Raw genomic sequence first — 24,736 nt, 5'->3', positions numbered from 1 at the left:
TAAACAACATTATTTTGTTAAATAACAACATGGTGATGTTTTGTAAATGATTACATGCCTTATTTAGCACAGACTATGATCCTATCCGTGACATATGGATCTTAACAAAGATCCGCTATACATTAGTACCAGACATACTGTACATCCAGTTTACTGTATCGAAGTTGATTTCACAAGAGCTCCAGTGTGGAAGCCCACTGCACCCCCTGGTGGATCAATGATCCATTGCAGCTGGCTTCACAATAATTACATTTATTTATCACGGGGGCGGTATCAAGTCAGACTGGGGGCCGGCTCTTCATCACGAACCGATCACGGGCCGATCACGGACCAATCACGGACCAATCACGACCCTCGCGTTTCAAACTGTCTGAAATAAGATGCTCCATCTGTACTTCTAAACTGACGCCGTTTTGCATTTCTATAGGTTGTATAGATACAAGCGTGGTTTTATATACTATCACGTTTAATCGTGTTTTATGCCGTTTGCCAAGACTTGATAAGTGGCTCGTAAAACACAGGAGGTATGGAAACTAAGAACACCATATGTGGTAAATTGTACTTCTAATATAACACAACACATTAGTTGTATTTCCTTTAACTGGTGGATTATGGATATATAGTTGCTGATCGACAGCTGGAACACAAACCACCAAATACAACAAAATAATTCAGATCCAGTCGTCATGACTCCACTCCGGAGGGATTCCCCGATCATTTCTTACAGTTTCTCATCAAGGGGGTGTCTCCTGTCCCCGGTACAAACACACTGCCTGAGGAAGGCTATGTGTATTTTTTTTGTCATTAACCTTTTTCGGACCACTTATTTATTTATTTTGGTGACGATCCGACCTCCATGCTGCTACTCTGGTTCAAACTGCATCCACCAAACATTATGATTTATCTCCACCTCCCCAAAAGAACCAAAATCTGACACGGTGTGAGATGTCTTTTTTAGCTGTGCTGTCGTCATTTCCTGCGATCTTCTTCATGCAGTCAGTCTGAATGAATGAATGGGCGTTTCTTTGACTATTTATAAGCAAATATGAGCATTACGTGAAGCCCGCAAAAGCTGCGCCGCATTTTGAGTCGATTGTGATTTATAAAGGGAAACAGGCGTAGGAAGTGCCGTACGCACTTCCCTCGCCGGTACGCAATGTTTTGTGAATCGGAAAATGTTGGAACATTTCTGTACCTATTTCTTTGCTTTGTACTACGTAAGCAACCTTCCCACGTCAATCCTACGCAAGGCGTTATAAATGAGGCCCCTGATCTCTCTCTCGTGTCCGGTTATACTTCACTGGCGTTTATGTCCATATCGATCAGATCCAGCTCTCCTGATCGGCCTTTAAAGAGAGCACCGATCAAACTATTAAGAGTGAATATCGGCCGATAATGACCGGCGGCCAATCGATCGGAGCGTCTCTAATTATTACCGGACATTTTGACCGGCAGGTTTTGAATTTACCGGTTTTTAATAAATTTGACCAGCTAAAAACCGGTCATTACCGGCTAACGGAAACCCTGATACATACATAAATATCCTACACTAATAATACAAAGTTATTATTAGTATGCTGTGTGTACCTTGTGTGCACCGCCTAGTGGTTAAAGCACGTTATTGAATTATTTTTGTTGAATAATGTTATTTTTGTTGAATAATGTTATTTGATGATACAAATACATATAGTACATACTTTCATAGGGGGAAAGTAGAAGGTCAATGATAGAAATATAGAATATAAAAGATCAAGAAGATACTGGAAGTGATCTCTACAATAAAACAGTTCAGTGCAGGATGTACAAATATATTAATAGGAGGATGTGCAAAACAGACAAACTAATTAACCTTTATTAACACATTAAAGAATGCTTTAGGTTAAGGTCTTCTTTTAAATAAGAAAACAGCTTTGGGGGTATCTATACATAAATATTAAGCCTGACAAAGTACTTAACGTCTAATATATTGCTTTCCTGCAATGTTAACTATGTTGAAGCACTTATTTTAACTGATATTATACACATTAATTATACTCTTATGTATGTAGATAGAATAAGAAATGTGCAGAATTTGACAGTTTAATGGTGGAGGTATACACATATTGATAGATGTCTTGTAATGCACTGTTGAGGAACCTGCGACCCAAGTTTTTCATTCATGTGTGTATGTATATGATATGTCAATAAACCTTTGAAAATCTTGAAAGGGATGTGCAAAATAGCCATTATATACAGTTTTTAATGAACTATTAGTAGAGAATAACGAGTAATTAATATACTTTATAGAGATCTGTAGATAAATGTTTAGTCTTCTCAAGCACCAACTATCAAATATCTCTCCTGATTGTTTGCACTTGACAATCACCTTTCCCTGAATTTTACTCAGGTGTAACTAAAGCCTGATTTAAGGGTTGTTTATATTTCACATCATTAATCAGAATCTGCAAAGTAACTAAAATAAATGTAGTGGAGTAAAAATACCAGGTTAACCTCTGAATTGTAGTGGACTAGAATTACAAAGTAACAATGAGCTGTCATGTGGGTATATATTAATGCTGCCCATTATGGACACAAGTGATTTTCACCCATTGATTAATTACATGTTTTAAATTTGTACACACCAATTTGTTTCCTATCGTCTAAACCTCCAGGGATGTACACAGTTTAATACTGGCAACTTCTAATTGTGGGGAAAACGTATTTTAAAACTACATATCCCAGTACAGACGTGCCATAGAACATGTTGCGAAACACAATAGCCAGCATGTGTAGTTCTGGGGGGCGTTCGAGTCCAGTTTTGGATAGTCTGCCGTGGTTTCGTTCCATTTCAAAGAGCTTTGACGCTCGGCGTAACCTTGGCGCACTGCCACTCCAACATCCAATCCCAGAGCTTGAAGAAAAATCACGGGGTTTGTCAACGGGACTGTAGTCCCAAACGATAGCTGGGGATTATGGGTAGTGTAGTGTCTTCGGCCATCCTAAACTCCGATTTTTTTTTGGATATCATATCGCATTAACACCATATCCCGACGTGCATTGCGGCTAAAACATCCAATCAACGAGCTTCAAGCTGAGGATCTTGGGTAAAAGTTCAGTGGGTTTGTGTATCGCAATGATGCTCGAAATGTCCCTTATATGCCTACGTCTGTTTTCGGTGACTTTATTTACGGCTAAAAAGCCCAAGATTATAGAATTAAACGAATAAATAAAAACAAGGATAATTGTGTGTTATTGTTGAGTAAATAACAAATTAGAAGGAAAACATGATTTAAAAAATACAGATTTCAGTATTCTGAGGCTCTGAGCCCCATTTATTTTCCTCACAGACGGCAAAAACAGTCAGACATTATACGATTTAAAATAAAAACAATAATCGTGGCTTGATATTGAGTAAGAACATGTTTTTATGAACCACACAGCTTCCGGTCTTCCAAGACCCGGCCGGACAAAAAGACGTGTTGCAGGCACGAAATGTGGCGTATCATATGCACACAAAATCGGACTTCTGCGTATCTATTGCATCTATTTGTACACAGACTGAAGAGAGTGGGTTGGGCTGCCTGTCCTGACTTGGTAGAATGCCTCCCATCTGTACGCTTCAGTGTCTTACCGGCTGCCTGTCCTGACTTGGTAGAATGCCTCCCGTCTGCACGCTTCAGTGTGTTACCGGCTGCCTGTCCTGACTTGATAGAATGCCTCCCGTCTGCACAATTCAGTGTGTTACCCGACTCGCACGCCCCAACTATTTAACTCCTTCAGGTAGCGGCACCGGGGCTTTCTGATTAGTGTGATTACACCCTGCTTGCCAGAGGAGGACCGCCTGCGATCATTACACACTCGATTTCTATCCCTATTAATGGGTAATTTGTATTTAAAGGGGACCTATCATGCAAAATGCACTTTTGTACGTCTTTTATATACATTAATATGTGTCCCCGGTGTTCCAGGGAACTCACCAAGTGTCAGAAAACACAACCCTCTCTATTTTCCTCCATACCCAAATCTCTAAAAAAGGGGCTGCAATGGATCTGATAAAAACGGATCCAGATTTGAACACTGTCCTGACGTCAGGACGGTGGCGCTACGGCTATTGGGCCAACTCCACCAATCAGGAGGAGACAGCCACGGCCATTGCCGTTCGAAAGCGCTGGAGACGCTGTAGTACATATGCCAGGCCAGTAGATGGTGCTGTTCTCACAGAATCTGCCCTTGCAGAGCAGAGAAAAAAAAAAGTGCAAATTGAGCGAAATGAGGCATGGCTAAAATGCATGATCTGTTTGGTATTTTGAAAAGAAAAAAGTATAAATATGCCTTATATAGGTATGGTCCTACACTATATTATTCAAATATAGCATGATAGGTCCACTTTAAATGAACATATTTGTAACGCTAATCATTTAATTTCTTATTAAAATTAAGCTTTGTTGTTATTGATATGTATTTATATATATTATTTTTCGACTAATTGTAATCTGTATTTCTTTTTATAATTATTAGAGCCTCAGGCTCTGTTTGACTTTACAGCAATAGTAAATTATCTACCAGTGAAATCATCCTCACACTCTACATGTTGGACTTTGTGTTAAATTAAGCAAACAAAATACAAATATGTAAAACGTTTCACACTCAAATGAATTTTAACAACAGAAACCCACAATCAAGACTCAAAAACTCAAAAAATCTTTAATCAGGTGAACAGTCATAGATCAAAATCTGCTCTTTAAATAAACTAATGATGTTTAAAACATGTGTTGTTTCCACAGACAGAGAGCAGAGTCTCCAGTCCCCAGCTGTCTGTCTCTGAAGAGTGACTGGTCTTTGGATCACCCTCCAACCTTCAGAAATGAACCTGGACCCTCAGACACAAAGTAAGAGTCTGTTTCTACTGTAAACTGACCTGAAGAGGATTCAGTTTTTATGTAATCTAATATATTAAACTGTTCTTTAATTATATCATGTGAGCAGTTTGTAAAGGAAACACGCAGCAGAGTACAGCAAGCTAACATTATTTTGAGGATAATTCAATTTGCAATTATATTATCATTGTATCTGTGGTATAAAATGGTTTTAAATTACAAACATGTTGATAAATACTGATTTAAAAACTAAATATATCGTCCAAAACATTATTTAACTACTTGGGAATGTTTATGATATGTCTTTTTAAGATGATTATTAATAATAGTAATAACCTGGTGAGCTGGTTGAGTTTAGCATTAGCAGATATAACAGAGTTTAAGAGAGTCAATGCAAAGACCCAGATCCGTGCCTGGCAACACGAAGGAAGTGAAGATGGGAAATTCATATCACCTGCGTATTCGTGCAGCGTGACACATTTCAACTTGAGTGTAAAGTTTGTGACGCTCTGTTACAAAAACCTGTCAGTGTTGAGATTGTGCTCCTGTGGTCTCTGACGGTCTGAGGGGAATCAGAGAGGAGAACAGAGCTCTACAGCAGCTCATATTAAATCATGGTTATTAATGTACCTGTTTAAACCAGAGACTGTCTGTGGTGCTAACAATATAGTCACTGCTCAGGGGCGGATCTAGAAAAATATTCATGGGGTGGCAAGAGGGTGGCAGGAGATTTTGAGGGGTGGCATCCCCTTGCAGAAGTATATGCTGATTTAATCCCGGTCATATCAATCAATGTTAACTTGGAAAGCCACAGTATTCATATTTTAACTCAATAACAGGATACATTATTGTGGCACATCAGTAAAGCCTTAAATATAAATATAAGGTGGCAGACATCATTTTAGGAATTTTAACTGAACAATAACTGAATGAGTTTGTTTCACTCTTAGACCAGCAGGGGAACCAAATCTATGCAGACTGCTGCAATAGGTACATTAATTAACTGTCTCATCGATGTTTGTCTGAATGCATATGATAATATTAACAATCATATTATTCCTATCAGCTGTCAAACACTGTTATGATTCACATATTCATTTATTATTGAATAAACCATTTATTTTGGAGGAGTTAATGATGAATGTTCCTCAAGATGCTTGCTCACCCTCCTTCAAATTTGAAAGACAAGTTACTATCATAGATCAAAATTCAAAAGAATCAAAAGAACAGTTCAGCGCCCACAACTTTATTGCAAACAGTTACAACCTGGACTTTACATCAGAAAGAACAAACATTAAAGAAGTGACTAACTGCATCAGTTAGGATTAAAAAAAAGTGTATTCAGCTAAAACATATACATCGCTGCAGTTATTATCCAGTGGAAAGTCCTTACCTACTGGCCTAGTTAAATCAAAGTGGTTACTTTTTTTTGGCTGGGCAGTGTAGTCTTACACACCGTCTTATTTGACTTTAGCAGGACTTAAAACTGTTTTTTGGGGGCAGACCCCCACAAAGAAAAATATATACACACGTAAGGTCATCATCTTAACAGTTGTTTATGCTCATCGAGTCATCCGTGTGCAGAGCATCAAGTTGGCATGCCTATTACAGCTGAATGTGGCGATTACCATCTTGTTCAGCAAAACGCCTCACAAACTGATTAAGATCCAAAGCTTTAGTGCGTTTTGATTCAATGCTGGGTACAGCCAAACTTGACAGTCTCTTCTCTGTCATTGTAGACCGCAAATACCTCATTCCTTCCGTCTACTTGGGTCCGAATCATAGACTGTTCGAATGCTTCTTGTTTTGCGCCGTCCTGTTCAAATGAAATCGCCGTCAATCCTATTTCCACGCTCGCGCCAGGGCCGGGAGAGGGGTTACAAGAATCGCGTCTTGTGCTGCATTCAATTGCACTCGGACATCAGGGATTTTCTCTCATAAATGTCCGATGAGCCACAACTTTTATTTCAAAACAAAGCTGCCAACTGGGGTGGCAAGGCTATTTTTTTAGGGTGGCAGTTGCCACCCCATGCCACCCCGGTAGATCCGCCCCTGTCACTGCTGTACTTATGACTTCATGAAGTTATTGTGTTGATGGAGCAGCTACAATGTTAGCCTAGCTTTAATCAAACCGATCTCATTCAGAAAACAACATTTTTTAAATGTTTATGCTATTGTGTTGGCGACAGACCTGACAAAGCTTTAACTCAAGGTTTATTTTTACAAATCAATGTTACATTACATGTCACTTGTTAGACACTTTTATCCAAAGTGACTTACATACTCAATACTGTGGGCAATCCCCACAGGAGCAATATGGGGTGAAGTGTCTCAGGGACACAACGACATGCTGAGTACAGTGGGTACATGCTGACTACAGTGGGGTTTGAACCTGTGACCCCCTGATCCGAAAACCAATGCACAACCCACTGCACCACACGCCTCCAGTATCATTCTGTTGTTATTTAGGCATCCTTTCCATATGTTTATTGCTATGAATTCACAGCAGATTCTATGTAAGTTGGGTTTATAAAGCACCAGGTTAATACAGCTGTGTGTCTTAGTAGATGCAGTGAACTTGTGCTCCTCCTAACAGGATGCTCTTTGGTTTTATGAAAATGTGAATTGTAAGCTATCTACCGGATCACAAAGGGATATTGTATAGACCTTTTTTAGAATGTGCCCCCTTGTTGTACCTTTGGTGCTCCCCTAAAGTGCTATAAAGGATGTGGTCATCTCCACAGAGGGAAGAGGAAGAGTGGTGTTCCTGTGGAGGAGCAGCTGTCCGGCTGTGCTCTGTGTCAGGACGTCCTGAAGGATCCAGTCTCTACCAGCTGTGGACACTGGTTCTGCAGACAGTGCATCACCTCATACTGGGAGCAGCGACCTCCATCAGGAGACTCCTCCTGTCCCCAGTGTGGGAAAAGATCCAGAACCAGAGCTGGACTGCAGACAGCCAGTCAGACCAGCTCTGTACGAGGTAAGAGGCCGAACTCATGCAGCGTTTTATTCCTCTTCCTGGTTCATTTGGTCTTGATTAGGTATACTGTTGTAGAGCATAGACATTAACCTGTTAAGCACCTAGCCTGTTTTTCATGTTTCAGGCTCGAAAATGACATGCCCAAAACAAATGACTACAACTTAACTTCTAAAAGGGTTATATGAATAATTTCTTTTATCAAAGCAAGGTTACATCTGCGAGTTGGATGTAGAAGTGTCAGAATCAATATAAATGTTTTTTATTTTAAAGAAAATTCAGATTTTACATAGTAAAAAACTGTAAATTATAGTGTCCGTCCAAATATTATTTTTTACTGATTGTGAAAACTACCCTTGGATGATGGGTTAGTAGACTAAAAGCTTTAGGAATCCAAAGTACAACATATAATAAGTACCCTGTATCAAGATTGATGCAAAACAAGTGACATTTGACCTTTTTAGAGAGGTTTAGCCAAAACCACCTCACCTCTGAGGTGATTTGGGTGAAAATGTTTTTTTTTCTATATCTCTGGCTCCCCTTGCTCGATTTTGATCGTTGACACACCTTTCTGACCGTTAGAGCCAATAGAATCGAAAGGGGAGGCCCACATACACACTCATTGTAAAGAGAAAAGGTGGGGGCTGCGCGTCTGGAAATCGAAAGCAGATTGGAAGAATCTCTCCTTCTGGAATTTGGAAACTAAAAAGCAGTTTTATTGCTTATGGATTATCAGAAATAATTTCAAAGAAGGCACAGATACATAGCATGAACCTATGGATTAACTGCAGCATCGTTTTTTTTATCGTTTTAATGCCATTGAAGACCAGTTTTGACCAAGGTAAGCCATGTTAGCGTTTCTAGCTGCTTAGCTCCACATGTTATGATGTACGCTTTCGTTTATAGCGTCACAAATGTTTATCACTGAGTGTTGAGGAGGGCACCACTAGATTCAGTGTCTCCAGGACACCAAAAACGAGTGGTTGGCTGTGCATCTAGGATAAGTAATAAGGGAGTTATGAGTGACTTTAAGTGCCGTTTGTAGTGCCGAGAGAAGGGAGTCGGAGGCGGTGCATCGAAGGTGCAAATCTGTACTTTAATGAGCAGCAGAAATGCACATGCTGTCGGGTCGCAGCCCGAGAAGAGAAAGCGAAAGGGACACACACACAGTACCCCGGAGGTACCGTCAACATATATGTCCATGCGGAAACAATACCCCCAACCTGTAGTTCCTGGATTGAATTATGTAACCCCGTTAATTAGTGATCACTACACGTTTTAGGTTACATTTTTTCAATCGTGGCTAATTCAGAGGCTGAGTGCTAGCATTGTGGGGTTTTTTTTGGAAAAAAAAAATGTAAAAGATCAGTTAGCTGAGTTTCTTCCCGTTACATGGATATAAAACATTCATAGTTTTATTCAATATTAAGATTCCTTAGACGTTGTTTCCTACAAATGACGGTACCGGGCGGGCCGTGCGTAATAGGTTAAGCTGTTTGCAAAACATTTAAACTCTGTCTATTTTTATTAGTTTTATTGTTAGATTCTCAAAAGCATTTCCTGATTCTCTCCTGTTTCCTTCTCTTTCAGCAGAACGTGGTCTGCAGGAGGTTTTAGTTGAACATAGGCTCAGTCTGAGGACGAGATGTGAACGTGTGACTGAAGGAAATTATAAAAGTGAAACCCTCCTCAACAGGATCTTCACTGAGCTCTACATCACACAAGGCCAGAGTGAAGAGGTTAATACCCAACATGAGGTGAGGCAGCTGGAGACAGCTTCCAAGAAGAAGCCCCTCCATGACACTCCAATCAAGTGCCAGGACATCTTTAAAGCCTTACCTGACCAACAGCCTCACATCAGAGCGGTCCTGACCAACGGAGTCGCTGGAGTTGGAAAAACCTTCTCAGTGCAGAAGTTCACTCTGGACTGGGCCGAGGGTTTGGAAAACCAAGATGTCAGTCTGGTGATCCCGCTCTCCTTCAGGGAGCTGAACCTGATCAAAGGTGAGCAGTACAGTCTTCTCAGGCTGCTCCATGTTTTCCATCCAACCTTACAGAAGGTCACAGCAGAGCAGCTGACTGTCTGCAAAGTGCTGCTCATCTTTGACGGCCTGGATGAAAGCAGACTTTCTCTGGACTTCAGAAACAATGAGGTTGTGTCTGATGTCTCTCAGCAGTCCTCAGTCAACGTGCTGTTGACAAACCTCGTCAGGGGGAAGCTGCTTTCCTCAGCTCTCGTCTGGATAACTTCCAGACCTGCAGCAGCCAATCAGATCCCTCCTGAGTGTGTGGACAGGGTAACAGAAGTACGAGGCTTCACTGACGCCCAGAAGGAGGAGTACTTCAGGAGGAGATCGAGTGATGAAGACCTGTCCAGCAGAATCATCTCTCACATCAAGAGCTCCAGGAGCATCCACATCATGTGTCTGATCCCAGTCTTCTGCTGGATCACTGCTGCAGTTCTGGACCACATGTTGACTACAGACCAGAGAAGAGAGCTGCCCAAGACCCTCACTGACATGTACTCACACTTCCTGCTGGTCCAGACAAAGAGGAAGAAGCAGAAGTATGAAGAAGGACATGAGACAAGTCCACAGCAGCTGACGAAGGCTGACAGGGAGGTTCTTCTGAAGCTGGGGAGGCTGGTGTTTGAACATCTGGAGAAAGGAGACATCATGTTCTACCAAGAAGACCTGCAGCGCTGTGGTCTTGATGTCACCGAGGCCTTGGTGCACTCAGGAGTTTGTACAGAGATCTTCAAAAGAGAGAGTGTGATCTTCCAGAAAACAGTCTACTGCTTTGTTCATCTGAGCATTCAGGAGTTTCTGGCTGCAGCCTACATGTTGCACTGTTACACCAACAGAGACACAAAGGTACTGGAGGACTTCCTGCAGGGAGATCAGGATTACCCATCCCTGGATGTCTTCCTGGAGAAAGCCATGAAGAAATCCCTAAGAAGTGAAAATGGCCATCTGGACCTGTTTGTCCGCTTTCTCCACGGCCTCTCTCTGGAGTCCAACCAGAGACTGTTAGGAGGCCTGCTGGGTCGCACAGACTACCGTCCAGAAATCATCCAGAGAGCCATCAACAACCTGAAGGAGATGAGCAGTGATGACATCTCTCCTGACAGGAGCATCAACATCTTCCACTGTCTGACAGAGATGAAGGACCACTCAGTACATCAGGAGATCACAGAGTTCCTGAAGTCAGAGAAAAGATCAGATCATCTCTCTGTGATCCACTGCTCTGCTCTGGCCTACATGCTGCAGATGTCAGAGGAGGTTCTGGATGAGTTGGACCTGAATCAGTACAACACATCACGGGAGGGGAAACAGAGACTAATTCCAGCTGTGAGGAACTGCAGGAAGGCTGTGTAAGTCCAGATGTGATTAACTTTATAAACTAATGTGGATCAGAAGTTTAATTATTCAAATAAACACAAATATTTCTGCTGTTAAAATACTGAGAGCAAAATAAAACCAACACTGTTCTTCTATTTATTTATAATAATAGTTAAATTGTTCCGTTCCTCTCTTCATATTGAGTGATGGAGGCGACATGTCAAACACATGAAGGACTTTAGAGGTTTCTCAGCATGTGATCACACCACACAGCAGGACTTACAGTTATCAGAGAAAGCTGTTATTACTTTCTAGTAGTTTCTTTATCATTAAACACGTTTTTATCACAATGTGTTGGAGTTTAACCCTTGTGTTATGTTCACATTTCGCACCCTTTGGTAATGTTCGGGTCAAATTGACCCGGGACATATTTCAGGGTTTAAAAAGATACAGAACTAAATTCAACATGCACAATTCCTTATATATATTGTCTTTAACTCATTCCCCAACAATATAAATGAAATATATGATTAGTTTTTGAAAATACTCTTTGCTAGATCAAATTTAACGATGGAAGTGTCCATCGTTTTTTGTGATAAAAATGTAATTTATGTTAAAAAAAATACACTGTAATAAAAACTAGGTTTACATTTTGCTCATGCTTTTCGAGGACAAATGTAAATGAAACATGTTTTCATTAATGTTTATTATTTTTAATCTGTCATATAATAATCAAAGCCCTGAAGGAAATAAAGCAATTTAACAGCAATTGAAACACAAGAACCACACATCCAAAAGTATTTGGCTGTGAAATATATAGAGATGATGAAACATCCATATAAATGACAGAACAGATATAAACACAAAGCAAATAAAATAAGATCTATATCATTTCCCACCAATAACAGAGTTATGTCTTAATGCTGATATTATACATTATTCACATCCAAATATTAATTAACATTTAAATATGTACATCTCTAATATTGTAAAGTGATTTATTTATTTTATGTTTCTTTTGGTAACAGTCACTGACAGCAGGAGCACAGACATGTGATCAGATCACACTGACAACACATTAAACTCTATTATAATATATTATGATATGTAATATAAAATGGACTAACAGCAAATCTCAATCAGAACATATGTCAAATATGTATTCATCAAATGATTCAAGTTAATATAATGTTTCCTCTAGTTTTTAACCCATGTTGTAATATATGTGTTATTATAGACTTACTGACTGTAGACTCTCAGAGACTCACTGTGAAGTCTTGACCTCAGCTCTGAAGTCTGACCCCTCCCATCTGAGAGATCTGGACCTGAGTATCAACCCTCTGAAGGATTCAGGAGTAGAGCTGCTGAGTTCTGGACTAAAGAGTCCAAACTGCAGACTGGAGGCTCTCAGGTCAGTTCACTGACTGCACTTCATATAGATCTGTTTGTGTTTATGATTTTCTGAATTTGAACAAATACATTTTAATTGTTATTTCTTCCATGTTTGCTAATGACTGCATATTGATCAGATTAACAAAGAGAAGGTGAATGTGTGAGGGAGAGTGTTTGAGCTTCCACAGACTCACTCTGTGCTCCATGAGTCAGTGGAGATGCTGTCAGTACTGATGAGCTGTGAGGGAGATGAAGGAGTTGTTAAACATCTGATCAAAGTTAAAGTTCCAGATTATCAATGGATTGTTTCTGCATCATCTCTGACATTAAAACCCTGTTTAACTCTGAACAGATTATTAAACCTGGAGTTATTTCAAACAGGAACATTGTTTTCTAAAGTTACATCATGTTTTTTTTATTCAGACTGATGCGCTGCAGTTTGTCAAAGATTAGCTGTTCTGCTCTGATCTCAGCTCTGAAGTCCAACATCCATCTGAGAGATCTGGACCTGAGTGAGAATGCTGTGCAGGATTCAGGAGTGGAGCTGCTGAGAGATCTTCTGGAGAGTCCAGACTGCAGACTGGAGACTCTCAGGTCAGTTCACTGACTCTCTGTTACTGCTGGAGATCTCACATGTTTCATTAGTTATTTAGTGGGAATGCTGACACAGCATTCCAACTATATGTTATGCTACGGACAAAATTCTTATTATTATTCCGCACACTTATTTTGGCCCTCTTCTCCTCCCACATTCAACATCGCAGAAACTCCGTTCAAACATCAAAACGTTCAGCTCGGTCGGGAATCGCAGGCTATTACTTGTATCATTCATAACTTTCATAATTCCAGAGATACATCCCATAATTCATCAAATTTTTAACATGGAAGTCAATGGAGACATTCTTCAGACTTCAACAAACCTTCATGCGACTTCAACTGCTAACTGTTCATTCATACTCAGAAACCTCATTCCAACTTTAAAATGTTACACATCTTTCAGACATTATTCGTGTAACACAACTTTTAAATCTGATTCTTACTTTTAGAGATATTAAACATTGTTCAGAGGTTTTCTTCAGATTTTAACATTAACTAGAGTGCGTGATGTCACAGCTAGAGTGTGGGAATTCTTGAAATGTGCCTTCATATTTTTTTTATAAAACTGCCATAATTCCCAAACCCTACATTCTTGAGACATAATTTTTCATGACAAACGTAGGAAAACATCTCGTAGCTTGAAAAATGACAAATAATTAAGCAAAAAATAATTAAACAAAATGCCTCTTGAGGGCATGAAGTGACAAAAACGTTCAACATGTCTCCATTAAAGCCCATTGTAATTTCAGGCAGATATTTCCTCACAGCAGCAGCCGCACACCTTTAGTTAAACTGCCAAAAAGGCCACATTATTAACTCGAAAGTACACAAAAATTACACTTCAGATACTCAACTTCCTTGACATGCTTCACATTTTGAAATTTCACAGATATCTGTTATCGTTCTTCCACAAAACGTTCACATGTAAGAGGTTTATCTCTCATTCAGAACAATGCAAACCTTTGATCTCTACAGAGCTCGTTAGCTCAACTATAAACACCTGTGTAATGGAACACGATGATGTCATCACTCCAACTGACAGCAGTCAGTTCTAACTGTTCATTCACATGTAAGAGGTTCATCTCTCATTCAGAACAATGCAAACCTTTGATCTCTACAGAGCTCGTTAGCTCAACTATAAACACCTGTGTAATGGAACACGATGATGTCATCACTCCAACTGACAGCAGTCAGTTCTAACTGTTCATTTCATACACACACTCTCTCTCTCTCTCTCTCTCTCTCTCTCTCTCACACACAATGTTCCAAACGGCCCAAAACTTCACAGGTTTGGTAACGATGCAGCCATCAACGCATCTAAGCATAGTGTGGGGTGTCATCAAATGCCGTTGCCATGGCGACAGACCACTCGCCATGAAACACGATGTCCCTTTAACTCCTGTGAAAATGTTCAAAAAGTGCTCAAAATTCACATGTGTGCTAACAGTCCAGCCGTGAAGACATCTACGAGATAGTTTTGAGATTTCTTCAAATGCCGTTGCCATGGCAACACAATGCTCGCCATGAAACACGGTTTTCTTATAACTTCAGTGAAAATGCTTCAAACGGCCCAAAACTTCACAGGTTTGGTAACGATGCAGCCATCAACGCATCTAACCGTATTATGGGGTGTCATCAAATGCCGTTGCCATGAAGACAGACCACTCGCCATGAAGCACGATGTCGCTGTAAGTCCAATGGACACGGTCCGATCGTCCTCCAAACTTCGCTTGTATATCACCGGTACAGCCCTCAACAGCTCTACGTCAATTATGGGGTTTCTTCAAATGCCGTTGCCATGGTAACACAAGGCTCGCTATGAAACACGGTTTTCTCATAACTTCAGTGAAAATGCTCCAAACAGCCCAAAACTTCACAGGTTTGGTAACGATGCAGCCATCCACACATCTAAGCGTATTATGGGATGTCATCAAATGCCGTTGGCTCTCCCCGGCTTCACGAGTGTTCGGGCGGACAGGGACGTTATTCTGAGCGGTAAAAAGAAAGGAGGAGGGATTGCACTGTATGTGAACGAACGATGGTGTAATCCTGGACATGTTACTGTGAAGGAGCGTTTCTGTAGCCCGGACATTGAACTGCTAGCTGTGGGATTACGTCCATTTTATCTACCTAGAGAACTTTATTCTGTCATCGTAGTTGCTGTCTATATTCCACCGAACGCGGACGCGGAGGTGGCTGGTGACGTCATTCACTCCTCTGTGGCCAAACTCCAAACTCTTCACCCAAATGCATTCATAACAATAACTGGGGATTTTAACCGTGCAAAACTGGACAAATCTCTGCCTACATTCACTCAGTATGTGAAATGCCCCACCAGGGGAAATAATACTCTGGATCTTCTATATGCTAATACCAAGAATGCATATTGTGCCACTGCCCTCCCCCCCCTGGGCAGATCTGACCACAACCTCGTCTTTTTGGCTCCTAAATATGTCCCACTGGTGCAGAGGCAGCCTGTATCCACCAGGACTGTGAGGAAATGGACTCCAGGGGCTAATGAGGCTCTACAGGACTGCTTCGAGACCACTGACTGGGACGTGCTTTGTGTGCCACATGGAGAGGACATCAATAATATGACTGACTGCATCACAGAATACATCAACTTCTGTGAACAAACAATATTACCGGCTAAAACTGTCAACTGTTTCCCCAATAATAAACCCTGGATTACTAGTGACCTGAAAACTCTTTTAAATAAGAAAAAGGAAGCTTATAAGTCTGGGGACAAATCAATGCTGAAGAGTATCCAGCATCTACTGAGAGACAATTTGAGGAGGGGCAGAGATTCGTACAGGAAGAAGCTGGAGACTAAGCTCCAGCAGAACAATAGCAGGGATGTCTGGGCTGGGATGAAGGCTATCACTGGCTTCAAAGGGAGAGACAGACTGACTGTGGGCACCCTGGAGAGGGCCAACGAGCTGAACACCTTCTTCAATAGGTTTAGCTCTCCGCCCGCTGCTGTCTCCTCCACTTCCTCTTCTCACCTCACCTCCTCCTCTCAGCCTGGCGTCAACATCCCCCCTCTGCTCACCACCTACACTTCACACCTCTCCTCCACCACCCAGCCTGGCTTCTGCACCCCCCCTCTGCTCACATTGCCGCTGACCCCCCCCCCCCCCCCCTCTGCTCATCTTGCCTCAGCCCCCCCCCCCTCTATCCCCCCTGCCATCAAGCCCCCCCCCCCCGCTTCACTGTGAGCACAGGACAGGTCCAGAGTCAGATGGAAAAACTCCACCAAGGCAAGGCTGCTGGCCCTGATGGTATCAGCCCCAGGGTCCTGAGGACCTGTGCACGCCAGCTGGCTCCTGTTCTCCAGTATATATTCAACCTGAGCCTGCACTTGGAGACCATCCCGGTGCTGTGGAAGACATCATGCGTTGTTCCGGTCCCTAAAAAGACAACTCCTTCTGGGCTCAATGACTATCGCCCTGTAGCACTCACATCTCATGTGATGAAGGTGCTTGAGAGACTGGTCTTGGCCCATCTCAGACCGCAGGTGAGATCATTCCTTGACCCTCTGCAATTTGCCTACCAGCCTCACCTGGGGGTGGACGATGCCATTATTTACCTGCTGCAGCGTGCTCACTCATACCTGAATGGATCGGGTTGCACTGTGAGAATCACCTTTTTTGATTTCTCCAGTGCATTCAACACGATCCAGCCTCGGCTACTGAGTGACAAGCTGCAGGCTATGAGGGTAAACTCGTCCACCATCTCCTGGATTACCAACTACCTCACGGACAGACCACAGTACGTCCGGCTGGGCAGTGTGCTGTCTGATGTGGTGGTTGGTAGTATTGGAGCCCCACAGGGGACTGTGCTGTCTCCTTTCCTGTTCACCTTATACACCTCTGACTTTCTATACAACTCAGAGTCATGCCACCTGCAGAAGTTTTCGGATGACTCTGCAGTGGTAGGGTGTATAAGGGATGGACGGGAGGAGGAGTACAGAGCGCTGGTGGGTGATTTTGTTGAGTGGACTGGAAGAAATCATCTGCTTTTGAATGTGGCCAAGACCAGAGAGATGGTCATTGATTTCAGGAGGAAGAGGACATCTCCTCCTCTGCCCCTGTGCATTCTGGGAGAGGATGTGGCAGTTGTGGAGGTCTACAAGTACCTGGGAGTGCACTTAGACAATGGGCTGAACTGGAGGATCAACACTGACGCTGTGTACAAGAAGGGGATGAGCAGACTCTATTTTCTGAGGAAGCTGAGATCCTTCAACGTATGCAGTAAGATGCTGGAGATCTTCTATCAGTCTGTTGTGGCTAGTGCACTCTTCTTTGCTGCGGTCTGCTGGGGGGGCAGCATCAGAGCCGGTGACACCTGCAGGATCAATAAACTGATCAGGAAAGCTGGGTCAGTCATCGGCATCAAGCTGGAACCCTTTGAAGCTGTGGTGGAGAGGAGGACACTGAACAGGCTGTTGTCCATCATGGATAACCCCACCCATCCTCTCCACCTGCAGCTGGACAGTCAACGGAGCTCCTTCTCCAACAGACTGCTGCAGCTCCCCTGTCTCAAGGACAGATACTGGAAAACATTCCTGCCCACTGCAATAACTCTGTACAACAAATCACCTCTGGCTGGAAGAGAACTCTCTGCTCCATAGTTTCTCTAGAAATAAAACCACCTTGTACATTTTACTCACACATAATCTGTTTCATATTTAATACTCCATAATTCCATATATTTTGAATATATATATATTTGTATATATATATAATATCTGTATGTATATTTTCTATTTTGTATTTTGACATGTATATTTTATATTTTATTTTATATTTTATTTTATTTTATTTCTATTCTTGTATATTTTGTTTTATTGTAAAATGCCTTTTATGCTGCTGTAACAAAAACAATTTCCCAATTTGGGATCAATAAAGTACGATCTATCTATCTCTATCTATGGCGACAGATCATTCACCATCAAGTTTTTTCAAAAGTTTGCAGTTCAAATATTCTGCTGCTTTTCCAAGCCTACTTTCTTTTCTTCTCTCATCACACATTCAAGCCCCCAGTGTTCATGTATCGTTTCAATCTAAATTCTTCACTTTCTTCTTACACATTACATTTCAGCATAGCAGTTTAGCGTCAGATGTTCAGCATAAAGCATTCCCACTAGCAATTTCTTCAGGAATTGCATTCTCTAGTTCAACTTATTCTTGTACATATATATAACATCCATACGTTTGTAAATGTTGTTTTGTTCACATTTGTATTTCTCTAAATGTAGTCTGCAGTCATAACAGTTGATTGTTTCCTAAAGAAACTATTATTCTTCCACTGTTAGATGTTAAAGTAAATGTATGTTTTCTTGGCCATCAATGAGCCTGAAAAGTATATTGCATTGTTTTTGTTACTTTCATTGTTATTGCTATTAACAGGAAGCTACTGTTCCCAAAGAAAAACACTTGACGGAGATGAACGGAGATAAAGTACAGCCATTAACGGAGATATCTACATTTAAATACGGCGATATCAAAAGAAAAAGTTTACATTCAAGTATTAGCAAGAGGCACAAGGTTAGTGTTAACTAATATAAACATGTGTCCTGATTCGTTTATACTGTTTTATAACTTTGCGGTTCACTTGTTTAATGGTATGCTAAAGTGATGCTAATATGGATGGAGCTTAACTGTAGTTGTTGTTTTGTGTCTTTGTGTAGCTCTTACGTTGATTTTTGGAGTTTTCAATCAATGAGAAATCATCAGTCAAGTGTACGACCATCTTTCGGAGGGATCTGCTACACTTGGTGTTCCGGTTTCCTGTTGTTAGCATTCCAGCTTCACAGTAGCATGCAGCTAGCACGTTCTTGTGTGTGTAGTTAAATGGAAAATAAAGTGTGGAGTTCCATATTAAACACACCGCCTCCGACTCCCATTCATCGGCTCTACACCACGCACATTTCTTTATTTCATTAAATCGCAGCCTGTTGCGGTTATGTAATCGCACAAGCTGATATCGCGATTGTGATTCGATTAATCGTGCAGCCCTAGTTCCCATGATGATCCTCAATAACAGAATGACGGTCACTGTTATTCAGGGAAAGGTCATTGATTAGGATGCAGTAATGATGAGCTGCACATTTCAGACCTGAACATCTGATTGGATTATAAAATGATTTTTATCCTCATCATGTTTTCTTTATTCAGACTGTGGAGCTGCAGGTTGTCAGAGATCAGCTGTTCTGCTCTGATCTTAGCTCTGAAGTCCAACATCCATCTGAGAGATCTGGACCTGAGTAGAAACGATCTGAAGGATTCAGGAGTGGAGCTGCTGAGAGATCTTCTGGAGAGTCCAGACTGCAGACTGGAGACTCTCAGGTCAGTTCACTGACTCTCTGTTACGGCTGGAGATCTCACATGTTTAATTTGTTATTCAACTTATTCTTGTACATATATATAACATCCATACGTTTGTAAATGTTGTTTTGTTCACATTTGTATTTCTCTTAATGTAGTCTTCAGTCATAACAGTTGATTGTTTCCTAAATAAACTATTATTCTTCCACTGTTAGTTGTTAAAGTAAATGTATGTTTTCTTTAGTGAATGGTCTGAATAAAGAAGGTCCTCTGAACTAATATTAGTTGTACATAAAGTTTACTTTCTGACATAGAAATGTTTATGTTCCCAATAGGGCTTCACGATCTGGTGAAAAAGTCATATTACATGTCACTTGTTAGACGCTTTTATCCAAAGCGACTTACATACTCACCGCCTCCGACTCCCATTCATCGGCTCTACACCACGCACATTTCTTTATTTAATTAAATCGCAGCCTATTGCGGTTATGTAATCGCACAAGCTGATATCGCGATTTCGATTCGATTAATCGTGCAGCCCTAGTTCCCAATCATTTATGCCCCTTTCACACCGGCGCTTTTTCAGCTCCGGCTCGGAGCTGGAGCCTGAAAAGTACCGTTTTTTCCTGTTCACACCGCAGCGGCGCAGCCTCATAGCTCCGGAATGCGGTTCACTTCCAGCTCCAAAAAATTGTCGGTCTTGAGGCAAGAGCTTCGGAGCTATGACGCGGCGTCGCTTACGTCTCTTACGTCGAGGCGTGCAGGAAACTAAACCCACCTCCCCTGAACATGGGTCGACTGAAGAGTCTCGTCATGCCTGCCTACAAGCAGTAGCGCTGAGCAAAGTGACTAGAAGGCAACCACACACTTATAAAAAAAAACACACTTTATAAAGTCAGGCAACACTAACCAGGCTTCGTGTGATTCTGTTTATTTGTACCTTACTTTGACCATCCGTTCGCTGTTATTGATCATTGTGGAGAGCAGGCAGACGTTTTGGTTGTTATTATAGCAGCTATCGGATGGAATCAATACATGGGCTGCACAGGTTGTCATGTCCGACTATCACAAGTAGAATCATAATGAAAAATACGCTGGTAAAATGTGCCTGGAGATTACGGCTTAGCAAGTAGTCAGTTTAGCTTCGGTTGCTATGCTAACATCACCCATGTTATACCAGAGAAACTTTCATAACAGCGTTGTGATGCCAAACAGCGTCAATTCAGACTGACACACATTCACTTAAGGGGAACTGGGGATATGTATCAGCTGCTTGTGTGACAGTCAGACAGTGAATACTTTAGAGCCGTGTGAGCTAACCCGGAGCTAACGGGAGAATAAACTCCCGTGGAAGAGCAGCCAGCACTGCAGCGGTCGGTAAATGCCGCTGAAACACATTAATAAACAATGAACCACGGCACTCGTGTAAAAAAGTATAAGGTTGGAGAAGTCGTTATTTAATTTAATCTGGCTTCGTATGATTAAAAGCAACACGATCATCGACCCAACGCAGTCCCCCCCCCGTTGTTGTTGTTGTGAGCTTCGTTGGGGAGAAAATCAGCGATGTAAACGGTGACGTCATGACGCAGCAGCGGCAGCTCTGGGCGGTGTGAACAGAGCGGGAGCTGAAAAGGGAAACCGGAGCTGAACCAGAAAAGCTCTAGCTAGGAGCTAGAAAGGGAAAAGCGCTGGTGTGAAAGCCGCATTATATGTGTTTTCACAGATAATAAACAGAAGGCTGATATAATGATGATCCTCAATAACAGAATGACGGTCACTGTTATTCAGGGAAAGATCATTGATTAGGACGCAGTAATGATGAGCTGCACATTTCAGACCTGAACATCTGATTGAATTATAAACTGATTTGTATCCTCATCATGTTTTCTTTATTCAGTCTGAGGAACTGCAGCTTGTCAGAGATCAGCTGTTCTGCTCTGGCCTCAGCTCTGAAGTCCAACATCCATCTGAGAGTTCTGGACCTGAGAGGCAACGATCTGCAGGATTCAGGAGTGGAGCTGCTGAGAGATCTTCTGAAGAGTCCAGACTGCAGACTGGAGACCCTCAGGTCAGTAAGGGGTCTCTGCTGGTTCAGCAGTATTGTATGAAACACAGGGAGGTGTTTCTCTCACTGGGGAATCACAACAGATCAGTGATGTTACCCTCTGACTGCAGGCTCTTTCATTCTTCCATCAACTATAGAAGGCCAGCTGAAAATGCAAAGCCACATTTATATATATTATTATTTATTTATAGCCATTATAGCTGTCATTTTATTTTGTATATATTGATTGTTGTATTGTTTTATTTAGGTCTTAATGTGTGCACATGTCAAAATGTGTCTTTGATTCTGTGTAAATATATATAAATATTTACACACATATTTTTATGTACATTTGTTTTTATACTCGGGATTGTGGGAAACGGTATTTCGATCTCTCCATCTGTACACACAAACTGGAAGATTGACAATAAAGTTGACTTTGACTTGACATTTAGTAATCAACTCTCTCACAGACAGATGGGATTTTACTGAAGAGTGGAAAAGGTAGTCTGTTTGTTATGGGATGTTTTTAGTTTCTAGACTAATGACTGGTTACTTCCTGTAATGCAGCTGAGAGCAGTCAGTCGTAGTGTTTGCAGAGAAGATATGATGGGATGTAAAGCATGAGATCAGTCAGGACTCTGAAGCTGACTAACTCAAAGAACAAACACTTATTTTAAACTGGATCTAAAACGGTTGGATTGTGTTCATCCCTACAGGATCATAGGAGAGACGTTCAGAGCCAAGATCCAGAAGACCTGTGAGTACTGAATATCCTCCATTCATCAAGATATGAAACTCTTTCATGGAGCATGACCTCAGAGGAAAACAACACTCTTGTTTTTCTCTCTTCATCATTCTGGATGTTTCTCTTCATGTTGTATTATCATCATGATTCTCTCTCTCTCTCCTTCTCCTCTCAGGTGACAGGAAGTGAAGACACACAGAGAGGTGAGAGGTCGTACTGTGTGAAGTTTATTTATTGAGGTTTCACCACGGAATACATTTAGTTATTGGTTATGGTTTTTCTGGAGAAAAAAAGTCCTGCATTCAAAATGTTCCTCAAGTGAAAGTAGAAAAGTATTATCATCAAAATATAGTTAAAGTAGCGACAGTAAAAGTAGTCATTGTGCAGATTGGTCCATTTCAGAATAATATATATGATATGTTTTATAATGATTGATCATTAAAGTGTTCTCAAAGCTGGTAAAGGTGCAGCTAGTTTGAATGACTTTGTATACTGCAGGGTAGCTTGTGGATTTACTCCAGGTGGAACTAAAGTCTGATTTAACACTTGATTATATTTCACATCATTCATCCACATCTGTGAAGTAACTAAAGGGATTAAATACATGGAGTGGAGGAAAAGTACATCATTTACCTCTGAACTGTAGAGGAGTAGAAGTACATGGTAGCATCAAATGGCAATACTCAAGTAAAGTACAAGTACATCAACATGGTACTTAAGTACAGTACTTGAGTAAATGTACTTAGTTACTCTCCTGATCTGTAAAGCTCTCCCAACATATGCAGGTTAGCATCCGGCAGCTTCTATGTGCTGGGGACCCATACTGTACATTTCTATCATCACACTTTGGGGTCCTCAACATCTCTGTGTTCCCAGCAGGACTCTCTGAGCTGCAGACACATTCTTTCTGTGACTTTGATCCAGATATTTGGAGCATAATAACTGAAGCTGTTTCTCCATGTTCAGGAACTCTGAGTCCTGCGGCAGGAAGCGGTCCTTCTCTCCAAGAACTCCTGGAGCCAGGCCTGCAAGCTGGTCCAGAACCAGAGTCCAACCGGTCGACCTCGTGAAGTTAAACTAAACTACACAATTATTAAAGATCATGTTTAAAGTAAAAATGGATGCTTTCAGACTGCAGGGTTTCCCACACATAGACTCTACTTGTATACAGGTATATTAACGGCCGTAAAAGTATATTTCGCGACCCATTTAGTTGTTTTTTATCCGTCCTTAAGCACGACGCCATCTGCGATCGATGAACTAGTGGACAATGATCCCTCGCTCTACGCCTCCTGTACCTGTTCGCTCTGTGTTGGGAAAATACTGAATGTTCCTTCTGTATCAGAGTAGCACATGATAACAGAGGCCCTACGCAGCTGTGTACGTAGCCGGATGTCTGACTACATGGATGACGCTCATGAGACACTGTGTTGAAGTTATGATAGCTATGTTCCTCAGATTGGCATGATGACACAGCCCCTAGAGAGATAGGCATATGACTGTCATGTGTATTGCTTACGCAGGCCTTAGCTAATCTGAACTAATGTCAGAATACTGCTTTGAACCGGTATTCCTCCATCTTGTTGACTGTAACTCCCTCTCTTGTATATAAGCATATCAAGGACTCTATTCTGGGAACTATTTGTCCCACGCAGCTCTGTGTTTGATGACTACTTCCATTCGTGCAAGGATGATAAATACATGAATCCTGATATTGAAGCTCAAGCCGGTGACGAGTGATATTTGTATAACACTCTGCTATCGCGTGAAGGGTCTGCTAACAAGCGACCAGCAGAAAGGGAGACCTCACGAGAAACAAAGAAGACGACGTAAACATAGTTTCTCTGACTACAGTCAAAGCAGATACTTTGTGGAATATAAAAATGAAACTATAAGAATTACTCAGAATGTTCTTTTACAAATATTTCTAATGTTTCTATCCGAGTGCTTTCCTCATGAATTATCCATAAATCTTGGAGTTGTTTTCTGTGTATTTCATAATCTTAGAGGATATTTGATTTCATGTAACTTTCAGATCAAAAATGTTTTTATTGCGTTTCTACAATGCATAACAAGGGTTTGTCCTTTTAGAAATGGAAAGCTAAATGTATGCTAATGCCAATGACACAATTGTTTGTAATGGTTATATGTACAAAGAGAAAAATAAAAAACAACAGAATGAGAGAGGCTTTAGCATTTTCTTAATTAATTTTTTTAAATAAAGAAGATTCATTGTGTTAATTGTTCAAAGGAGACAGGCTGCATGTTTGCTAATCTAATAGCATTATAGAGACTAGAAACACAAACAATGCTGTAATGTAACTTTAATGTATTGTACAAAAGATAAATAATTTAAAAGGTTTTTTTAATATCTACGGATGAGGATTAGGGTCGAACATTAAAAATAAAAAAATCTGGATTTTTCTTCAAGTTCTAACTTTTTGTCCAAATT

At 41.2% G+C, this 24,736-nt stretch overlaps 1 pseudogene; it reads left to right on the top strand.

Annotated features, from left to right (window-relative positions):
- Positions 1-24,468, top strand: part of LOC117472560 — a 31,144-nt pseudogene extending 6,676 nt beyond the window's left edge.
- The last annotated feature ends 268 nt before the right edge of the window (positions 24,469-24,736 follow it).

The sequence above is a fragment of the Trematomus bernacchii genome, unplaced genomic scaffold (genome assembly GCF_902827165.1).
Source record: "Trematomus bernacchii unplaced genomic scaffold, fTreBer1.1, whole genome shotgun sequence".
In the NCBI taxonomy this organism is placed as follows: domain Eukaryota; kingdom Metazoa; phylum Chordata; class Actinopteri; order Perciformes; family Nototheniidae; genus Trematomus; species Trematomus bernacchii.
Note: the sequence above shows the minus strand (reverse complement) of the source record. Positions and strands in the feature narration are given on the sequence as shown.